Raw genomic sequence first — 22,220 nt, 5'->3', positions numbered from 1 at the left:
TTGTGATTCTCTTCTCCCTTCGTAGTTCCTGACTCAAAGGGCATGGAAGTGTTCTAAATTTTCCGACTTCCAATTCTTACTCTGTGACCAGCAAAGGAGGCATGGTTGCAGTGAAAATTTTCCAGTCTTTCACAACTAACAGGAAAATTGCTTTTTGTGTGTTTTTATTCAAGAGTTTTCTTTAACCAGCTCCCCCCTCACCCCCGGCCAATCTTTTTAAAGAGTATTGTTAAGGCCCTGGAGAGTAGTCATTCATTATTACTTCAGTATGTTCACTTACAAATTCTCAAAACATGGAGGAAAACGGAGTCTCCAGACCGTGAAGTCATTTAGCAGTGGTTTTGGGGAAGATCAGGTCGCAGAGATGGTAGTGGAATACTGGAAACTCGTTCTGAGGAATCTTCAGTAATTCTTTGTGTGACATTTGAATAAGCTGCGTTTCGGAGGTTTTTTTTTAGCACTTTCTCTGTTAATGTATATCAAATACAGTGTTGTCCTTAAATTTATTATTTGCAGATTTTCAGTTCAGAGCAGTTAAAGAACATTCTAGTTTTCATAAAGCTGGATGGAAACTGTGTCTTCTCAAATATTGTCTACTTAGCTAGCAAAAGGAGGATGGTAATGCTATTGCCTTCCAGATCAGTGATTCATTCATTCATTGTAATAACACTTAGAACCTATTTTGTAGTATCCAGCAAGACAGAACCAGCTCTGCTTTAATAGAGCTTACATTCAAATGAATGACAAAGGAACTATCAAGCACTTATTAATGGCATGGCGGAGGGACACTTCGGAAGGGTATACCTCCTAAATCTTTGGGAAGATAAGACTTGGCTACAGTAAACGTGTACGAATCAGTAGTAGAAATCAAATATAATAAGCTATCACAGCAGACAGTCTAAAAACAGAATGGGAGAACAGGAAAACTGTTGGTTTAAGTATTACAGAACACTGTAACTTAAAAACTGGGAAGAGAGGAAATGTTTGCATTGATAGTTACTTTTTCTCATCAGTTTTCCCCTGGAAAAGTCATAAAAATGGAAGATTATGATATTCATCAGTCATTTCTTCTTTAACAGGCAACTACTTGGCATAGTCAAAAAAGTAGAATAAAATTAATATTCATAAAATACTATCTTGGGTATGTGATTATGCAAAATTTTTGAATAAATTGGTGGCAGTTTATATTGCTCTGAAACAAGCCCATCTGTTCCATAATTTAGGCTCTGAGGTTTCTTCTGCTTCTAAAATTCCGTTCTTTTCATTGATCATGGTTTTGGGATAGGAGGAAAGTCATTTAAATTTTATAGAAATGCAACTTTGTTAGCTTTGCTACAAAAACTTATTGCAGGCCTCCCTTAGAATTGACTTGAACTGTCAGTCTTATTTTTTGGTATTAAATATTCCGTTACTGTTTAGAAGGTTCCCAAGTTTTGGCAAGTGTTTATTCTTGTAAGCAGTACATTACTTAACACGGTTCTGTTACCACTGAAATTTTTGGGCTGTTTCATGAATTTTGTTGTTTTACAATTTCATTCATTTTATGGGTATTAAATTATCTCCCAGGTGCCAGGCACTGAGGATATGGGCACACAAGGTAGAGTCCTAATCTCATTGAGTTTATTTTGGCATGTGTAGTGAACACAGTGATAGTATTTGCATTCCTGCTAATTCCATTTGTGAGTGCCAGTTGAAACATTTTCCTGAGTCCATTAGAAATACTTTTTAAAAAGTAGTCATTCAATAAATAAAAGATAGTAACAACCTACTGTGAATTCAGTGGTGATTGGCAAGTAGAAGGTTTTTTGGTGGGTCTGTAAGTAAGCATACTCTTTGGGATCTGTGGTTAGGTATTGATAACTCTGGAGATAATATGTACCCAGGCATAGTATCAGAATTTTAGTTACCTTTTTGCCTTTAGTTGGTTTCTCTGCATCACAGTCCATAGAGTTGTAATAAAGGGAGGGACAGAAATCTCATCTGTCCAAATGAAACTGTAGGACAATTGAGTTGGATTGAAGAATTGTTTTATTTGGTAATTGAGACTGAGAAGTACAGAGGTTTTCTTCTAAGAGAGCTTAGGGCATGAAAATTAGAATGTTTTGTTACAGTAGTCTTCTGTTACTTGAGTAGGTTAAAATCGAAAGCCAAAGTAACCTGTTGTTAGAGGAACCTGGTTTATTTTAGTGGTATGTGGTATGCTAACCAATATATTTTAAAGCCTTAGTAGTTAAACTTGTCAACATCCTGTAATGGGTTGTTTTTCTTCCTCTTTCCTTCCCCTTCTTTCTTACTGTATTTTACCCACAAATATGATCTTAAAGTGGATAGACTCTGCAGCTGAAAAATGGGCCATTTACATAAAAGGAGCATACAGATGATTCAGAGGGTTAGTGTTATAGACAATGTGGCTTTTGATTTATATTATAGCTTCCTCTTGCTGACTATAGATTCTTCTATAGTTATCTGCTTTTTATGGATACAGTATTTCCAATTTTGCAGTAAGCATGTATCAGTAATAAAGATCAGTGTTTATCTATGTAAAGGTGCAACAACCTGCCTGGCTGCTTTTAAGCCCACTTTTGAACCAAGAGAATTTTTGGTTCCTGTACAAAGCAGGTACCTATCTCAGTATTTTAGCTTACAATGAAGTTTGCCTCTGTTTTTGTTTAGTAAATTACTTCATGTATTTTGTTGAGTAATATTCATTGAATTTTATAACTTGGGGAGGCTTTTAGGATTATTTGTAATTATGATGATAATAAACCATGAAGGGGTCTATGTTTGGCATGGTGTTAGGATAGTGTTTGGTAGTGTTGCTGTTAACAGTCTTCCTGAGGGCACAGGACTTAGCAGCCTGGAGTAATGCTAGGTTTCTTAAATTAGCGACTCTTCACTTCATGGGCTAGACATTTTTAATGACTTCTGTAAGTTGAGAGTGGCCAAACACTTTTTTTTCTTCAGTGCTTGGTTTAGGAAGATAATGTGATCATGACATAAATATGCACTTTTATCGGGAGCTGATTTGCCAGTACAGAAAGGTTGTAGTTTGGCTTTTATACGCAGATTTTCATATTTACTCCAAAGAAGATACTTTCAAATATTTTAATTTTTATTAAGCCATAGTTTGGATTTTAATAAGTCTAAATAGTTTTTGTTTCAACAATATCCAAGTGAAGCGTAAAGCATAATCTGCCTTTTCATAATGAAATAGAAAAGATACTTTAAGTATTCTTTTTCTTTTGTAGAGAATATATAGATTAGTGTTATTGGTTTTTATTTTGTTTACATGTCGGACAGTATAGAATTGTCCTCTCTTTCTGGAGTTCAGGACTGTGCTGCTTCTTTTTTGTCAGATTGCCTGATTTGGAGAAGCTGTTGAGTTATATGTCATCCCTGACTAGGAACTTGGGAATTGGATATACCTTTGAAAATGGATTCACATGTGCAGCGTGCCTGTACTTTATATTATAGAATGGACTGTGGACTGGTTTCTCAGAAGAGCATGAGAAAGGAAAACATGATACTTATAATCTCTTTTTCTCATAATTTGCCATAGCATATAATTAACACTTGGTGCTTTTATGCTTGGTGCATGTTCTTTTATATACAGATTGTTTTCAGCTTGATACCATTCTTTATTCTGGAAAATACTGAAGATACTTATACAGATCTTACCTTAGAAATTGATGTTTTCAACAAAGATGGGAATAGAGCAAATTTATATGTAGTAGACTCTCTTCCCATCGAGTTCCATGGTAGTATTTGGAGAGGTTTTCATTAAGAAAAAAAAGTTCTCTTAAGAAACAAATTTTTGAGCGGTGCCTGGGTGGTTCAGTCAGTTAAGCATCCGACTCTTGATTTCAGCTCAGGTCATGATCTCAGGGTTGTGAGATCGAGCCCCCCGATCTGGCTCCATGCTGGGTGTGGAACCTGCTTAAGATTCTTTCTTTCCCTCTAAAAAAAAAAAAAAAAAAAAAGAAAGAAGGAAACAAATCTTTTAAAAAAAGGTTTTATTTATTTGAGAGAGTGTGCACACATGGAACGGGCAGGGGGGAGGGGTGGAGGGAGAAGCAGACTCCCCACTGAGTAGGGAACCCCTCTTGGGGCTCCATCCCTGGACCCTGGGATCATGACCTGAGCCAAAGGCCGTCGCTTAACGGACTGAGCCACCCAGGCGCCCCAACAAATTTTTGATAAGAATTTAAATTAGAAATTTCCATTCTATTATAGTTTGGCTACTGGGATGTCGTCATGATCTAGAAAAACATCTTTTCTTTTTTACAATTGTAGCACTTTTTAATATTTGCCATGGGTGGGTGGGGTTTGGGGGGGAATTGTCAGGGAATGGAGGGAAGAAGGGTATTACTGGACTGTGTTTGTCTGAATTACAATAGATGCCCCTTGTAGGCAGATTCAGACTTTAGCACCAGGCTCCATGAGAAGAGCCTGGTCTGCGCTTCAGTCCCCACCGGCCCTCTCTAAATGCCCTTCTGCCTTTCTGTAGGGTACCAATCCCAAATCGGATGTGGTAGCCCCGCATTTGTCACGTTTTCAATTTAATACTTCTGTCCTAATCATTTTGCCTACTGGACTATAATCATGCTTGGGGATTCTTTGCTCTCCATTTTAAATTCCCAGAATTTTTTTTTCTCCTCTGGGCATTCACATTGTCAGTTCAGATTTGCAACAGAATTATATTTCTGGTAGATATTGCTGTCTAATGTGAAATGTATTGCATTCTGAAAATCCTGGATGTTAAGCTCATATTGTACAAAATGAATTAAAGACCAACTTTTTTAATCCTGTAAGAATCTAATTTATTTACTTAAAATGAGAGACATCTGTGTAAAAATCAGACTACAACCCCTCGTGACAGTTCCCACAATTATTTAGTAGAATTTACTTTGCTTGGTACCATTAATTGTTAAACATGATCCCTTTGAGTGTGCCTTGTTTGCTTTGCACCAAGGTACACTGCATGGTGAATTCTCTTGTGTTTTTTCATTAGCTCTGGGTTCTGTCCTAACATTTGGAGTTTTAATGGTGCCACAGATAACATAGCACTTCTATTCAAAGTTGCTTCCAAAATAGATAAGACCATGGGGACTGTGGTCCATGAATCCCCAGAAACTGAAAAATTTTATGCTTGTATCCATTCTTTCTGGGAGAGGGTCAAATGGCTTTACATTCAGATCTCAAAGGGGTTTATAATCCAAAAAGTAGTGAAGGAATGCCTAGTCTGAAAATTAGCTCAGCTGGCTTTCTTAGACGTTCATAGAAGTCTTATATTTTGCTTAAATAGATGACAGTAATGATTATATTATAACCCCGGTATCTGCTAAAGTTTGTTTTGGGGAATATTTCGTCTATAGCAGGTTTTGCCAATTAAGTTTGGGAAATGTCACACACTATACTTTTCAGAGATTCATAATGCATAATGGTGTATTAAAGGCACTGAGAAATCCTATAATAAATACATTAAACTTTGATGGGGAGAGAATATAGTCATGTGAAATGGAAATTTCTGATGGTTCTTACAAAATATGAACAGTAGGTCACTAATCTCCCCTAATACAGGTCTAAGAAAGCAAATCCTGTGATAGTGATAATTCACTTTGTTACAGTAGCAGGAGAGATTTGAAAAGTATCACTTAGGAAGACGCTTTGGAAGCAACCTGATAAGGTCTGGTTGAATAAATTATGGTATAGCCACAGAGTGAGGTACTACTATAAAAAAAGAATAAGATCTCTTTGTGCTGATGTGGACAGATCTCTAGGATAAATTGATTAAAAAAGGCAAAGTGAGTGACAGAGGGCACTATACAGTGCCTTTTCTTTAAGGGGATAATAAGAATGTATATTTGTATTTACTAGTATTTTTATAAATACACGGGAAAGGAAAACGAAAAACCAACAAAAAATGGTTGCCATGAAAGGTATGAGGGAACAGGAATTGAGACAGGAGTGGGAGCAAAACTTTAATACATACCTTTCTATGTAGTTTTGGTTTTTGAACTGTGCAAACACAGTATCTATTCAGTAATATGGAAGGGATGGTTTTTTGTATTACTTTATGTCATGGGTTAACATCTAGCTATTTCATGAGTGACTTGGTATAATTTAATATGATATCGGCTGCTTAATTTTTCATGTTAAAGAGGCACCATATGAATGGCAGAGTTGTCAATACATGCCTATCAGTAAAAGCACATACTACATGCCTAGCTCTGTTACTGAATCCTTTGGCAGCTTTGAGTTTGCGTGGTATTGATCCTCCTCTCACTTTCAACTCCTCTCTCTCCAGGGATTTAGATTGTGGAGGAGTAGGTAGAAGGCATGATGTGGGAAGAAACTGAAGGTGCCTTAGGCATAGGAAAGAACTGCTTGGTTATACATATTCTTAAACTTAGAATTTTCTTTCCATTTTTATACTTACCTTCAATTGAGGATCTTAAGTGTTAAAAATCAAATCATCCAGACTAATTACGATTAATTGTTGAGATTACAGCGGCACAGTTGGAGGGGCGCCACTCACACAGTTTTCCTGGTTTCGCTCTGGAAGGCACCTTTACCTTGAGTGCGGTGTGACCACTTTCCATAGAGCTGTGCAGTGTAGCAGTACTGCGGGAAGACAGCACTCTACCTATGGATTCTTCCTGTCGTCTGGACTCCATGTGAAATGTCAGTCCCTACATTTAAAACTAATTAAAAATAAGACTAAGAAATGATTTCTATTTAGCCGGTTTTTAGAAGCCAGTAATTTGGAAAAGAGAATCATTTTCTTCTCTTGAAAGTATTTTCATATTTATATTTGAGTGCAAACCTCAGTGGTATTCTGAGACTTCCCAGCACCCTCACATGGACTAATGAAACCTCTTCTAACGGGAGCGCTGGGTAAGGAGGAGGAATGCCATGATTCTCATATTGTTGTGAATTGCTAATGTAGGATTAATGATTTTGTCCTTTGCTCTGGGGCAAGTGAAGAACAGGTAACTAACTCTTTAGAGAAAGCTTTCTTTGAGGCATGCATTTTATTAGGTATCTTTTAGTCACTTATTATCCCTGTTACAAATGTGAACTCATAGGCAGAGAGATTTTCTGAAATTTCCCAGGCCATACAATTAGTAGGAGGCTAAGCTGAGATTTGAACTCACGGTTGTTGACAAATCACTGCTTCTCCCTCTTGTTCCATTTCTCATTAGCCTAGAGTAGTCAGTGATCCCTGTTTGTCAGTACCATTTAACATTAATCACATTAGATAATTTTATGTGTATGATACTTGAAAGCTCTATTTGTCTTAGATAATTAACGATTTTTATATTTAAAAGTTTTTATTACTATAACTTTTGTGAATTTGTTGCTGATATTATGGAAACTAAATACTTCAAAGAAATTTGCCTCTTTGTCTCCAGATTCAAGGAATTTAATACATTCTTCTGGATCACTTCTGATTCCTCAATTAGGTCTATTCTGGGGTTTAACACATAGAAAGCATTCAATGACTATTTGTTCAGTGAATGAATATTAGGATAATATCATGAACTCCTAAGATTTGAAGTTGAATATGGTTAATTGTTTATAATCAGTTAGTTAAGAAATCTTATCGCTTTTATCTGGGGTGTTATCATCAAGGAAAAGACTCCTGCTTTGCTTGATGTAACTGCCAGTAGAAGAGAATATTTTTTGCCTTGGATCTATTGAGGGGAAATACTGAAGAAATACACTTTGGATTGATCCCAGAGTAAGAGTACTTAATATTTTTTTAAACTGTGTTACGATTTCAAGCAAGTGAATATTAAGTACATTAAAATGAAAATTTTATGACTCTTAAGATACTTCACAAGTTCTAAATACATTAATACTTGTGTAATATTTGCTTTATGAAAATCTGCGAGTTTTAATGTATACAATTATAAAAGGACCAATGGCAAGAAAAGGGATCTCAAACCCCAGATGTGATGTCAGCTGTTACATATATATTGGTTTGAAATTGTGCTATTTCTCTTAATTCATTAGGATTATTACTTACATAAAAAGTATATTTTTTTTGTTCATTTGCTTTTAATTTTGTGATTTTGAGGCCTGTGGGCCCTCTTCCTTCCTGGACTCTGCCTCCCTAACTTCCAGGTCCATGCACCAGTGTTTGCACGGGTGCCATAATTGGCCGGTGCACTGACTCGGTAGAGCCCTTTCAGTAATATTCTGTGTTTATTTTTGTTTTGCTTGTAATCGTTCCCAGATGACCTTATAATATGTTCAGGAGGAATTTCTTTATCCATTTTTGCACATACCATTAGCAGTATCCTCAGGATAAGGTTCTGTTGTGATCCTGTTTAAATCTGGGCAAGTTGGTCTCCCTTTTGTTAGGAATAAGAGATTCTTTCAGACTAAAAATAGGCCTTCATTTTGTCTTCCATTTTATTTTATTGAACTGTTTTTATTCAGTTAATAGGAAATTCACTAAACAACCACAAGGCCAAAACCTTATTTTCAGGACAAGGTAAAATTTGGAGTAGCCTAACCTTAGCCCCTGGTGTGACAAGTACATGCTTGGGGTTCACACACACCGGGTTCCCATACGTAATCTGCCACCAGGTGGCCTTGGGCAACTAACATCTTTGAATCTCATTTTTCTCATCTATAAAATTGAAATTATAATACTTATAGGGCTTCTTCAGGATCAGGGAAAAGATTATACTGTGCATAAAATGCTGAATATGCCTGTGGAAACATGTAATTAGTAACCAACCTGTATTCTTATGAAATATCTCCTATAACAAAATTCTAAAAGAATTAGTCTACATATTGATTGAAAAGAAATAGATAGAAAATAGAGTCTTGACTATCCTCTGGCATTGAGATATTCTGGATAGCTCTGTGGGAAGGGGTTAGGTATTAGGAAAAACTCTGTCTTCTACCTGTATTTTTCCTTTACTCTCACATGACTGCCACGTTGACTTTCCTTTACTCTCACCACACTTCTGACAACAGCTGTGGGAGGGGGTGTTTCGTCTTACCAAGAAGTTCTGTGACACGAGCTGGGTATCCTGCAATTTAACTCAATTCTGGCACTATTTACCTAGAGATTGCATCTGATCCCCAAGTTAAATACCCCGACTCACACAGCTGCTCCTTCAGATGCCAGTGGCCAGTCCAGGTTGTCACGTGTCTTTCTGACTGACAGCTAGAAAGCGAGGTTCCCCTGTCCCTGCTTGGATTCGATTGATTTGCTAGAGCAGCTCACAGACCTCAGAAAAACAGTTTATTTACTGTTTGCCAGTTTATTCTAAAAGGATATGATAAAGGACATAGATGAACATCCAGATGGATGAGATGCCCAGGGCAAGGGGTTGTGGAGCTTCCATCGATCTCTTAGAGTGCCACTCTCCCACCACTTCCACCCACGTGGTGTGGCCACCTGGAGGCTCTCCAGGCCTTGTACTTGGGGAGTTTTATGGAGGCTTCATAGAGTTGGCATGACAGTCCTTAACTCCATTTCCAGCCCCTCTCCCCTCTCCAGAGAATGGGCTTAGGGCTGAATTCCAAGCTTCTAACCATGACCAGCCCCCATCCAGGAGCCACCAGGAGTCACCTCAGTAGAACAAGAGACCCTGCTGTTATCCAAGAAATGCCAAGGGATTTAAGAGTTCTCTGTCAGGAATCAGGGACAAAATGTTTAGAAGTTTAAAACATAAGATTATTTTCATATTTAACCATTTGACAAAACATTTAAAATGTAATATATGTCTTTCCTTTTAAAAATAGAGTACTGATTACTAGTATTAGACTGTTGTGGTCTTTTTAAATCTTTAATTATTTTCTTTTGACATTGGATTTCTTATGTGTTACGGATTTGTTATAGATAACAAATGAAATCATGTAGTTATTTAAACAGGGAAGGGGAGGAGAAGGGTTTTCTGTTATGTCACTCCGTGACACCAATTTTACCTCCTCGGATGGTCTTCTGATTCTTGGCTTGTTACAGATAGCTGAGATTGCTAGATAGCTTAATTCTGTTCTGATGAGATATTCCTGTATCTTCTTGTCACTGTTAGGCTTTCAGAATTCAGTCTGCAGGGTATTGCAGTATTAGGGGAGTTTAGCACACTGCTTGGCAGAGGAGGTTTAAGATGGTTCCTAATTGTTCTGCTAAGGCTCAATGGCCAGAAATTTTATGAGTTTATAGTTTCATCTTAAATTTAATTATCATTTATATTATTTTTTCTGTAATCTGAAATAACAAGAATTACCATGTATTTAATTGGATAAAGTGAGGCTTCTGAATATATGTACACATACTTTCATTATATATAAATGATTATATATTAATTTGAACCATTGAATCATTAAACAATTCAGAGATATTGAGGAATTTTTAGATTACTTGTAGCATTGAATTTTAATGGGTTATATTAAGTTAACATTCTGTTACAAAAATGACTTCTCAAAAGGTCATTATTGTAGGAATTTTAAGGAGGTCAAATAAAGACTTTATTGTCAGTTGCTTTTTTTTTTTTGAGGTTGATGTTTTCTTCCATTTTTCAAGCTACTTCAAATCTGTTTTATTTTATTTTTAAATATTTATTTATTTTAGAGAGAAAGAGCACAAGGTTGGGGGACTGGGGTGGGGTGAGGAGAGGAGGGAGAGGGAGAAGCAGGATCCCGGCTGAGCAGGAAGCCTGATGCGATGCCAGGCTCGATGCGGGTTTAAATCCCAGAACCCTGAGATCATGACCTGAGCTGAATGCAGATGCTTAACTGAGCTACCCAGTTGCCCCCAGATCTGTTTTAAAAACAATTTTGATAGAGGTCAGATATAAATAAATGTAATTTTACTGATTAAAAATGTATTTTAATATAATTTCATAGCAAAGTATGGGCCCTTCCAGAATTAGAATTCATTTTGGAGACTCGATGAAAGGTAGAAGATAAGGTCATAAAGGGAGTGAGGGAAAGAAGTTTTTTTTTTTAACTTATTTTTCATTTTTTTCCATTTTTAAAATTTAAATTCAGTTAATTAACATATAATGTATTATTGGTTTCAGAGGTAGAGGTCAGTGATTTATCAGTCTTATGTAATACCCAGTGCTCATTACATCATGTGCTCTCCTTAATATCCATCACCCAGTTACCTCAATCCCCCTCCCATCCAGCAACCCTCAGTTTGTTTCCTATGATTAAGGGTCTCTTAACGGTTTGTCTCCCTCTCTGGTTTCATCTTGTTTTACTTTTTCCTCTCTTCCCTTATGATCCTCTGTTTTGTTTCTTAAATTCCACGTATCAGTGAGATCATATGATAATTGTCTTTCTCTGACTTTTTTCGCTTAGCATAATACCCTCTAGTTCTATCCAGTTGTTGCAAATGGCAAGATTTCATTTTTGTTGATGGCTGAGTAGTATTCCATTGTATATATATATATATACACCACATCTTCTTTATCTATTCATCTATTGATGGTCATCTGGGCTCTTTCCACAGTTTGGCTATTGTGGACATTGCTGCTATAAACATTGGAGTGCAGGTGCCCCTTTGGATCACTACATTTGTATTCTTGGGGTAAATACCCAGTAGTGCAATTGCTGGGTCATATGGTACCTCTATTTTCAACTTTTTGAGGAACCTCCATACTGTTTTCTGGAGTGGCTGCACCAGCTTGCGTTCCCACCAACAGTGTAAGATGGTTCCCCTTTCTCTGAGGGAAAGAAGTTTTAGATTAAATTTCATTGTTTCAGATCACAGTTAAAAAATACAAATTGCATGTTTTACATAATTGCATTTATACTCAATTTTTATATGTTAGTTTATTTTGCTATCATCTCCTAATTGGATTAAAAAGGTTAAGTGGTGAATGTTGAGTGGATTGGCCACTAGGGATTGTTTTATACTTAGAGTGCTAGTGCTTCCTCAGTTATGGTTGTGAACTTCAAATAGGGGCAGTTTGAGATTCTAATTTGTTGGCAGTGAATCTCAAGATTATTGAGGGTTGCTGCATCTTCTTGCCTCTACAATAGGTAGAGGTATCTGATTAGAGAAAAATTTTTGTAGAAAGCCCAAATGATACCATTTCAGCTTTATTTTTCAATCTGCCTCAAGAGAATGGCACATACATCATAATAAATGAGCATTGATAGACTAATTTTGGTTGGGCCTGTTGGTTAGTGGTTTTTTAGTGTTTAATGCCTTGAATTACTCCAGAGATAACAGCTTTTGCTATAGTTTGTTGTCTGTCATAAATGAAGTTGATCTTTGTGTTTTAGAGTGTAGGTCTAGGGCCTTTAATCAGAACTTCACTCATGGTGTTGATTGTGATTTTACCCTTTTTCACTTTGTCCCCCATTATTCAAAATAGTTATGAAGCTAAAACCTTGACTAGCCTCTGCTTGTTCAGCTTTTAAAGTAGGTATTGTTAAATAAAATTTAGGAAGGATTACCCCAAATGTTCATTCCCTGCATCTTCTCCTCACTGTTTTCCAGACTGTTGTGATGTATTAGTGATTTGCAAAAACAATTTATTGGGTTATCACAAGCATTAACAAAGTAAAGTAACAGTAGAAAATACCAAACAATACATTTGTGTGAATAATTGTTTTGTGAAGCTTTTGTTACATATACATGCATAGATGTAAACAGATAACTGTGTATATTGTAGTCCCAGGGATTCCTATTAAAAGACAATAGGAAATCCATTTCTATAAGGTTAACATTTGATTACATTCTTTTGGGAATTATATTTACATATATATACATACACATACAATGTTTTTTCATTTAAAATTTTAACAAATCCAAATAAATATCTAGATTAAACACTATTATTTGATGTCTAAGTTAATGCTACATCAAAAGTTTTATATTGGCGAATTTAACTTCTGGTTCCATGTATAATAAATGAGGTATAATGAGGAAGAAGAACATCCAACAGATTTTCCTCTGTTCAATTTGAAACTCTCATCAGCTGTTTAAGCCTTTAGGATCTTGGGCAAAAAAAACCAGAACAAAACATATATATATGTGTATGGGATATGTAAATAAAAAGTTTAGTCCGTTTAGTCAGTCTGACCCACAAGTATCGGAGATATTGTAGTATTTTTAAGGAGATGATCATTTGGAAAGGACTTACATGGAACACTCAAAATCTTACCCTTAATACCTGAGTAATTGAATCAGTTCTCTATTGCTGTACATTAGCTACTTTTGAGATTTTATAAGAAGCAAGATGAGAAGCATGGACTGGTTAATGGTATTAAACTGTAATTCTTCTGTTTTATGTGTAGAGACGGTTTGAAAGAAGACAAGTATTTATTATATAGGATAATCCTTATAGACTTAGGTTTTTTTTGAAGAGAGATCTGAAGGAGATTCTATTTGGTTCAGTAGTTTATTGATGTAGGAAGGAATGAGTCTGATTCTATTTGATAAGCTGTAATCTTTTTCTTAATCTCTACACCAACATGGGGCTTTGAACTCACAACCCTGAGATCAAGAGTTGCATGTGCTACCACCAACTGAGCCAGCCAGGTGCCCCTGATTAACTATAATTTATCATTTATTTATTATATCATACCATTTTATATCATATCATTTATTATAAATGCAGATGAAGTATTAGTGAGAAAAGCAAAGTATGTTCCTTATGATTCCATTTTTTGTATGTATTTATTGGAAGGTGATTTAATGTTGAATATTGAATATTGAAATACATAAAAATTAATATTGAATATCTTGGAGGTGGAATTTAAGGGTAAATAGAAGATTATTAGTTTTTGAAATTTTTACCTAGAGCATGTATTATTTTTGTAATAAAAAATATATATTGTTTTAAGTAAACTGTACCCCCAACGTGGGGCTCGAATTCAGTGACCCCAAGATCAAGAGTTGTGTGCTCTACTGATTGAGCCAGCTAGGTGCCCCTATAATAAAAATATTTTAAAGTATCTGAAGTTACTCTCTTACAGCCACTTCTTACCTAGATTCATTATTCCTAAAAGAGTTAAATTATTTTGTAGGGATTGAACAAAATGATCATTTTTTTCCACTGGATCATCATCTTAGCACCTTAGCAATGGCTTTAATTATTGACAGGTGTCTTGAGTTTTTAACTGTAAAGATGGTTGTAGTGAAAATTATTTTCATATAATTGAGATTTAGGCTCTTGATGAGTTTAAGTGTGTTTAGGCTTGGCTATCATCTTATGAGAGGTCCTCTAAATTACTTACGCCATTCTGGAACTGAGTTCCTTTACCAGGTTTTTAAGCCTCATCAATGTTTGAGCTTTTGATGACTGTGAGAGAAGTCTTCAGTGGACCCAGTGTAGGAATATTTATCCTGTTTTATAGTGTTGTAGATGTGAGCTGGTTAACAGTATACTCCTATAATTCCTATTCTGTGAATCTTGAGGCTCCTCCAGTCACTTAACCTGCCTTCCATTTTTGTTTTTGTCTGTTGCCTGAATTTTCCTGTCCAGTTTAGAATCCATGGCCCATATCTCCCGGCTTTGCCTTGTTGTTTGAGGACATTTATCATCACGTCTCTTGGTATTAAATATTTCAGTAAATTCCTAATTCTCAGTCAGTTTAACTGTGTTGGAGATACGTAGAACAGCAGGAAAATTAAGTTACCCAGCTTTATAGATTGGTACCCCTATACATTGGTGTTTCTTTCCCTCTGGTTCCTCATCAAACAGAAAATACTCCCTTGTCTAATTCTCTCCTAGTCTCTCCAGTGGGCACACCAAACATTCTTGCTCTCTTCAGAATGTATCCTCTCACCCCTCAATCTTAGTAAATATTGCTACTTTCCTCACAGAGACACTGGAGGAAACCAGAAGGATCTTCATCCACTGCTATTTCTACTTGGATAGCTCAGCTGGAACTTGTGGTGTCTTATGTAGGACTTATCAAATCTTTTCTTCCTGTGTTTCTTATCTCAGTGAATGGCACTCTATCTATTTGGCTCAAATTTGAAAATGTGAGCATTGTTAGGACTTTTCTCTCCCTCTGCCCAAACCCCAAATCCACTGGATTCAGCATCCTGACTATCTCTAATTGGTCTCCTTTCTTCATACTTCCTTTGATCTTCTTTTGCCTGGAATAATACAGTATCTTTCCAGTTGGCTTCCAGTGTTAAAAAGTTATTCAATGATACTTGCTAAAGAAGGTAAAGCAGACTTTATTTAAGGGAGACCATCATGATATTAGTGTAGGGACCACTACAGTGGAGGAGAGGGATTGGACCCAGCTCTGACTCTAATGAGGACAAGAGGCATTTATATCCAGGAAGCAGGGATGGGGGTCAGTGGATGGAAAATTACTAAGAGGAAACAGCAGAGGTAAGAGGATTCTTGTTAGACCAACTTGGCAGAATCTGGAAGGCAGGACAGGGTGGTAAGGTATGTATCTAAGGTGGCCAGACACCAAGGGTGAGGGATTTTCATTAACGATTTATCAGGATTCTCACTCAGACTGGATTCTACAAGGACAGAGGGAAACCCCAGTTCTGTTTAGAGAAGCCTGATTAAAGTTCGGTCAAAGGAGAGAGTCTGTCACCAGTTTCTACACGGTTGCCTTGCTAGGGGGATCTTCGTACTAATGAGTATACTCCCCTTTTTAAAGTCCATTGCTCTCAGGGTGAATCTAAAACTTACCTACGTACAAATACAGTGATCCGAAGGGGCACCTGCACTCCAATGTTTATAGCAGCAATGTCCACAATAGCCAAACTATGGAAAGAGCCCAGATGTCCATCGACAGATGAATGGGTAAAGAAGATGTGGTGTGTGTGTGTTTGTGTTTTAAGTAAACTGTACTTATAGTGGAATACTACTGTACTACACACACAATGGAATACTACTCATCCATCAACAAAAATGAGATCTTGCTATTTGCAACGAAGTGGATGGAACTAGAGGGTATTATGCTAAGCGAAATAAGTCAATCAGAGAAAGACAATCATATGATCTCACTCATGTGGAATTTAAGAAACAAAACAGAGGATCATAGGGGAAGGGAGGGAAAAATAAGAGGAAACCAGAGAGGGAGACAAGTGATAAGAGACTCTTAATCATAGGAAACAAACTGAAGGTTGCTGGAGGGGAGGGGGTTAAGGGGATGGGGTAACTGGTTGATGGACATTAAGGAGGGCATGTGATGTAATGAGCACTGGGTATTATATAAGACTGATGAATCACTGACCTCTACCTCTGAAACCAATAATACAGTATATGTTAATTGAATTTAAATTAAAAAAAAGGGAAAGAAAAAAAGATAAAACTTATCTACGCCCTGAAAGGTCTAGCCTTTTCCCCCTTCTCTACCTTTTTCTGTCTTAACTGCTCTTCCTCTTTTCTACATTTCAACCATAGTCAAATTTTTTTTAATTATTTGAAATTACTAGACTTTCTCATCTCTGGGTCAGGGCATATGATATCCCTACTCCTTCCACAGTGCCTGGCACATAGTAGGCACTTGATAAATATTTGTTAGATGATTAAGTGAATAAGAACAAATGAAAGTATCCTGTAGTATAAGGATAGGTATAAAAATTTCTGAAATATATATAGATATCCGAATGATTTAGGTAGTGAAAAGATAGATTTAAAATCTTATATTCAAATGAAGAATTTCTTGATAATGCAAGGGCAACTTGGATATTTATCATAGCGCATACTATATTTTCAGTAAGATGCAAATTTGTATAAAGTGAATGGAAAATCATTTGCATTGAACAGGCCTTGGGTATAAAAGTTGGTACTCAATTTCCTTAGATTCAGGTTTGAATACTGTTTCCTGGCTACATTTATTGATTGCTTACTCTGTCTCCTAGAATTCATAAAGAGGTGACTCAAATGAGTATGAAACCGTTACCACAGTTGGAAAGGCAAGTGACAGTATGTGTCTTACCTATGCTGGGACCAGTTTTTTTGTTTTGTTTTTGTTTTTTGTTTTTACCTTTCAAAATATCCATGTTTTCAAATGAAAGCAAAAATAAAAAAAGCCATATGTGACTTGTATCAAACTTATCTAGCAAGGAATATTTCATTTTTACCACTAAGAATCTGTTTTATGTGTACAGAGTTAATAAAATTCTATGTAAAGAAAATTGTATCTCTGGGGCTCCTGGGTGGCTCAGTTGGTTAAGTGTGCAACTCTTGATTGTGGCTCAGGTTATGATCTCAGGGTTGTGAGATCGAGCCCCACGCTGGGCTCCAAACTGGGCATGGAGCCTGTTTTAAGATTTTCTCTCTCCCTCTTTCCCTCCCCAGCCCCCATGTGTGCTCCCCCTCACCCTTTCTCTCTCTCTAAAAAAAAAAAAAAAATTATATATCCAAGGACATTGAAATTAGTTGGGAAATGGTGATAAATATGTAAAGAATAAATTCAATTTCACTTAAATATAAAATGTGAAATTAATATAGTATGAGCAGTAAAGATGATCATGTAGTAGGATGGTACTAATACTTAATGTTACATTAAGTTACATTGTTTGTGCCAGAAACTTTTCTAAGCTCATTACCTTCATTATCTTGTTAAATTTTTATAATTTATCAGTTGTGATACTGTTATTGTCCAAATTCTACAGATGAGGACACTGAGATCCAGTGAGATTAGGTAATTTGCCCAATTTTGCATAGTAAATAGTAGAACTGGGATTTGAATTCAGGCAATCTGACTCTAGAATCTATACTCATTAAAGTAATGTTTTATCTTTAGCCAAAGTAAACTTGTTGACAGATTGCATTATGTATATGTGTGTGTGTGTGTGTATAGATACATATATACATATAGGCACTATTTTCAGTAGTATTTAGTGTTAATTTTACACTAATGTAATTTATGGAGATAATTTACTGGATTAGGTCAGTAATTAGAAGCTGTTTTAATTAACAAAATTTTATGCAGTGTTCATTATTTAAACATGGTTTTGCTTTCTGAGTCCTACTTTATTTCTTCCTTATTTTAAGGTTGCTGTTTATTTTCCAAATGCACTAACCATTGCAACATGCACTTTATGTCTTCCAAAGATTTTATGATGTTTCTCATTTGTTGTAGTTTCTTCCCTTTTTTTTTTTTAAAGATTTATTTATTTATTTTAGAGAGAGAGAGAGAGAGTGTGCACATGTGAGCAGAGGGGAGGGGCAGAGGGAGAGGGAGAGAGAGAGAGAGAATCTCCAGCAGACTCCCGGCCAACCTTGGAGCCTGGAGCAGGGCTGGATCCTAAGATCCTGAGATCACAACCTGAGTGGAAACCAAGAGTCTGGACGATTACCCAACTGAGCCACCCACGCACCCCTATAGTTTTCTTCTTTCTCTTTGTACTTGTCAGCTTATCCTTTAAAAAATTGCTTTACTGTCATGTTAGTGAATATTGGGAGAGAGAAGAGATAGACCCAAACCCAGTTTTTTGATCTGTCAAGTCCCTTGATGACCTCAAATAGTTTTTCTTTACTTCCCTGCCTTCTGTAAGCATAAAGTGAGTTACTCTTGGAAGGAACCTTTATTTTTAGTCCCATAAAAATTAGAGAACAAATACGGAAAATATTGGGAGAATGCAAAATAAAATGACCATAGTGTTTGCTTGAATTCAGTTGAAGTTGCTTAAAGTACTTAAAGTTAGATGATATGCTTTTGAACTTGATAATTGTCTGATGTATTAATTTTATTCAAATTTGGGCCATTTGAAAGATAAATATTGCTTGAATCTTTAAAAAAGATCTAGTATCAGAGAATTGCAACAACTGTTGTAATTGGTAAAGATCTGCCAGTTTATCTGCATAAAAATTAAATTTGGCAACATTTTAATCTTAATTTTTTAAACTATTGCTGTTTATAATGGAGCTTTTGCCTTGGTAAGTAAAAACAAATAGAATTGTTTTGAGTATTCCAGGCAGGGTCCTTTTGGTTGCCTGGGATCAGAAATCTATTTAAGCTTGTTATAGTTATTAAAGAGATCTTTATTGTAAGTATATGGAGTTTTTGCTGGATCCAGGAAAAGCTGCACACATGCTTCAGAAAGAGGAAAGGGGCTTCCGAGTTCAGCTCTGTCTCATCTTCCTCTTCCTCATTTCCCACATGTGTCTGCTTTGTGAGGTGCTGCTTGATGGCACTCCTAGCTTCTGCATGCATCTGCTTCAGTCTCCCCTAATTTTTGCTGTCAAGCTGATAGGCTCTAGTCTCAATCCTTCTAAGCAAAGTTAAGACTAAGAATTTTAATTTAATAGATTAACCAAATAACTGCCTTGTGGTGAAATACATACCAGGGACAAGTTATGATGATTTTCTAGTATATTCAGTTGATCTGAAGGAGTTACTATGGAGGTGCTCTGTATTTCAAAAACCACTTTGAAATGTGAAGGTTCAGGCGAATAAAAAAGGCCTGAGGGACTTCTTTTGCAGTATCTTAAAAGTATGGGTATGTAGGCGCCTGGGTGGCTCAGTCCTGGGATTGAGCCCTGCATCGGGCTCCCGCTCTGCGGGAAGCCTGTTCGCTCTCCCCCACTCCCCCTGCTTGTGTTCCCTTTCTTGCTGTGTTTCTCTCTGTCAATAAATAAATAAATAAATAACTAAAATCTTAAAAGGTATGCGTATGTAAAAAGATTTTCATCCTGACTTTATTTACTTAAAAGTATTATATCAAAACTACAGTAGGAATACACTGAGAACAGATAGCTTTCAGTAAAACTGTTAATCTTAAATGCAAGTTCAAGATGCATTTCTGCCTGTAGTGTTCATTGCTAAATGCAGCTTTTACAAAAGGATGAGGGCTTTACTATGTGGGCGTTCATGATGACTTTTGAGGAAGAACCTGGTAGATTTTGTTGGTTTGCTTTATAGGATCTTAAAGAAATAAGTAGTAGCTCCCAGTGGAGCTAAAGCAGTGATTCCTCAATGGGTTTGTGTGTTGGGGTGTGTTTTTGCCTCTTAAGGGACATTTGGCATTCCTGGAGACATTTTTGTTTGTCACATCTGGGGAGAGGGCATTTCTATGTTACGGCGTCTAGTAAGTAGAGGCCAGATATGCTACTGAACATTCTGCAATGTATGGGACCTCCCCCTACATAACAAAGAAGTGTCCAGCCCCAAATATCAATGGTGCCCAAGTTGATATATAGAATCTGTTATATAGAATCAAGGATCATAGAGCAAAAAGGTTAAAAGGTTCAAAAGAGAGAAGATTTTGGAGTTAGAGAAGTTACCCTGCACTGGTTTTGAATGCTTGAGGGGGGAGTGAGAGAGGAGTCATTTCTACTGGAAGCCTGTGTTTAAATATATCTGAGTTCACGGGGCGCCTGGGTGGCTCAGTCGTTAAGCGTCTGCCTTCGGCTCAGGTCATGGTCCCAGGGTCCTGGGATCGGGCCCCGCATCGGGCTCCCTGCTCTGCGGGAGGCCTGCTTCTCTCTCTCCCACTCCCCCTGCTTGTGTTCCCTCTCTCTGTGTCTCTCTCTGTCAAATAAAAAAAAAAAAAAAAAATATATATATATATATATATATATATATATATATATCTGAGTTCACTATATTAATCTATATTTTAACTTTGGTAATTTTCCTATATTTAAACCAGTTTTAGTTATATTTTAATTCTGACCAATCAGAATATTTTTTGATTTCTTAGATACATTTTCCTAACTAACAGTAGTCCAAATGAGACCTACAAGAATGAAAAATTCTTTGTAATTAACATTTAGGAGTATTACAACTAAATATTTTCTCAGTGCAGATATAAATTGAACTATACCTCCTTTGTCCCTAGCATTTAAATGTGAAGTATTAATCTTAAGAAAAAGATACTTTCCCTAGAAGAGTTGCTACTTTTTATGATGATGTATTTTTTTCTGGAAAGTTTTTTTTCTTTTCTTTTCTTTTTTTTTTTTTTTTTAAGATTTATTTAAGTAATCTCAACACCCAGCATGGGGCTTGAACTCATGACCCCAAGATCCTGAGTCACATGCTCCACCAACTGGGCCAGCCAGGCACCCCTGGAAAGTTTCTGATAAAACAGTTTTTACCTTATAGGAAACTATATTTGTGAACTAGATTCTTCAACTGTTTAATTCTCATGAAGTTATAGATATACCTCAAAATATGTTTAAAAACAAAACTCCTGAAATGCTGTAGGTATTTGAAATAATTTTTAAAAAATGATTGTAAATCTGTTTCACTGTAACCCATTGATTATTCGGTGGTACATATAAAATGCCCATATGAAAAATATAGCTCTATTATTTCTTAAATATTCTAATATATAAATGGAATATTTACTCAGTAGTTCTTTACCTTCTGATCTGAATGAAATTAATGTTCAGATTTCTTAAAGCAGCTCCAAGGGAAGTTTTTTAAACCCAGAATTTCCTGCGTAGAACATGAATTTAGAGTGGTTCTCTCCATTATCATTAGACATTCCGCATGTCTAATGATCGCCACCAGATGGCGATCTTATATGTTGATGAAGATTGATACTTGGTGAAAACTGAATTGGTTGCCCAAATTAAGCAAGGTGAACTCAGCAATGATATTTAGCAATGGTGAAAGGTGTGGAATGGTTATGCATCTCTCTGAAACATGAGACCTGTTTTTGTCTTATAGGTTTTTTTTCTTTTCTTGGCTCTTTGCTTCAAATTTTTCTGTGGAAACCAAAGTAAAATAATATCCCCATAAATTTATTATAATATTGATGCTGATTTATTGTGTTAAAGTTTTTGCTTTTGATGATGGTTATTTTATGGCCGTTACCAAATTTCTAAAAGATTTAAAGTAGTATTTTAAAATAATTAGGTGAATGTTTTTGTGACTGAGTACTTTATATTTTACTTACAATTCCCTAAATTAGGCATATAGGCAATTAAAATTATATGTAGAACAAATAAAATGATATGTAGTTGAACTTAGGGGAAGATATGTGGCCTAGTGGAAAGAGCATAGGCTTTGAAATCAGATGGCTCTGAATGGGAAAATGATTAGCTATGTTACCTTACAGAGTTCTTGTGAGAATTAAAAATAAGGTTTGTAAGTGGCCCCCTGAAAAGTGCATGGTCCCTGGAGGCAAATGGACATGATTTATTAGCTTCCCTAAGTGCGAACTGTGGGACTTTGGGAAAATTACTTAACCTTTTAGAGCCTAAGTTTCTTCTATATATTTGGGGTAGTAATACCTACCCCTAGAAATGTTTAGGGTAGTAAATGAAAGAATGTATGTAAAGCATATAGAAAGTTTTAATAAA

At 36.2% G+C, this 22,220-nt stretch overlaps 1 protein-coding gene across 6 annotated transcripts in view; it reads left to right on the top strand.

Moving 5' to 3' along the window:
* SLC4A7 (solute carrier family 4 member 7) overlaps window positions 1-22,220 on the top strand; it is a 105,424-nt gene that overhangs the window by 1,224 nt on the left and 81,980 nt on the right. The window lies entirely within an intron of this gene.

Source organism: Halichoerus grypus, chromosome 1, assembly GCF_964656455.1.
Source record: "Halichoerus grypus chromosome 1, mHalGry1.hap1.1, whole genome shotgun sequence".
In the NCBI taxonomy this organism is placed as follows: Eukaryota; Metazoa; Chordata; class Mammalia; order Carnivora; family Phocidae; genus Halichoerus; species Halichoerus grypus.
The sequence above is the reverse complement of the archived record's forward strand: the minus strand, read 5'-3'. Positions and strand labels throughout refer to the sequence as shown.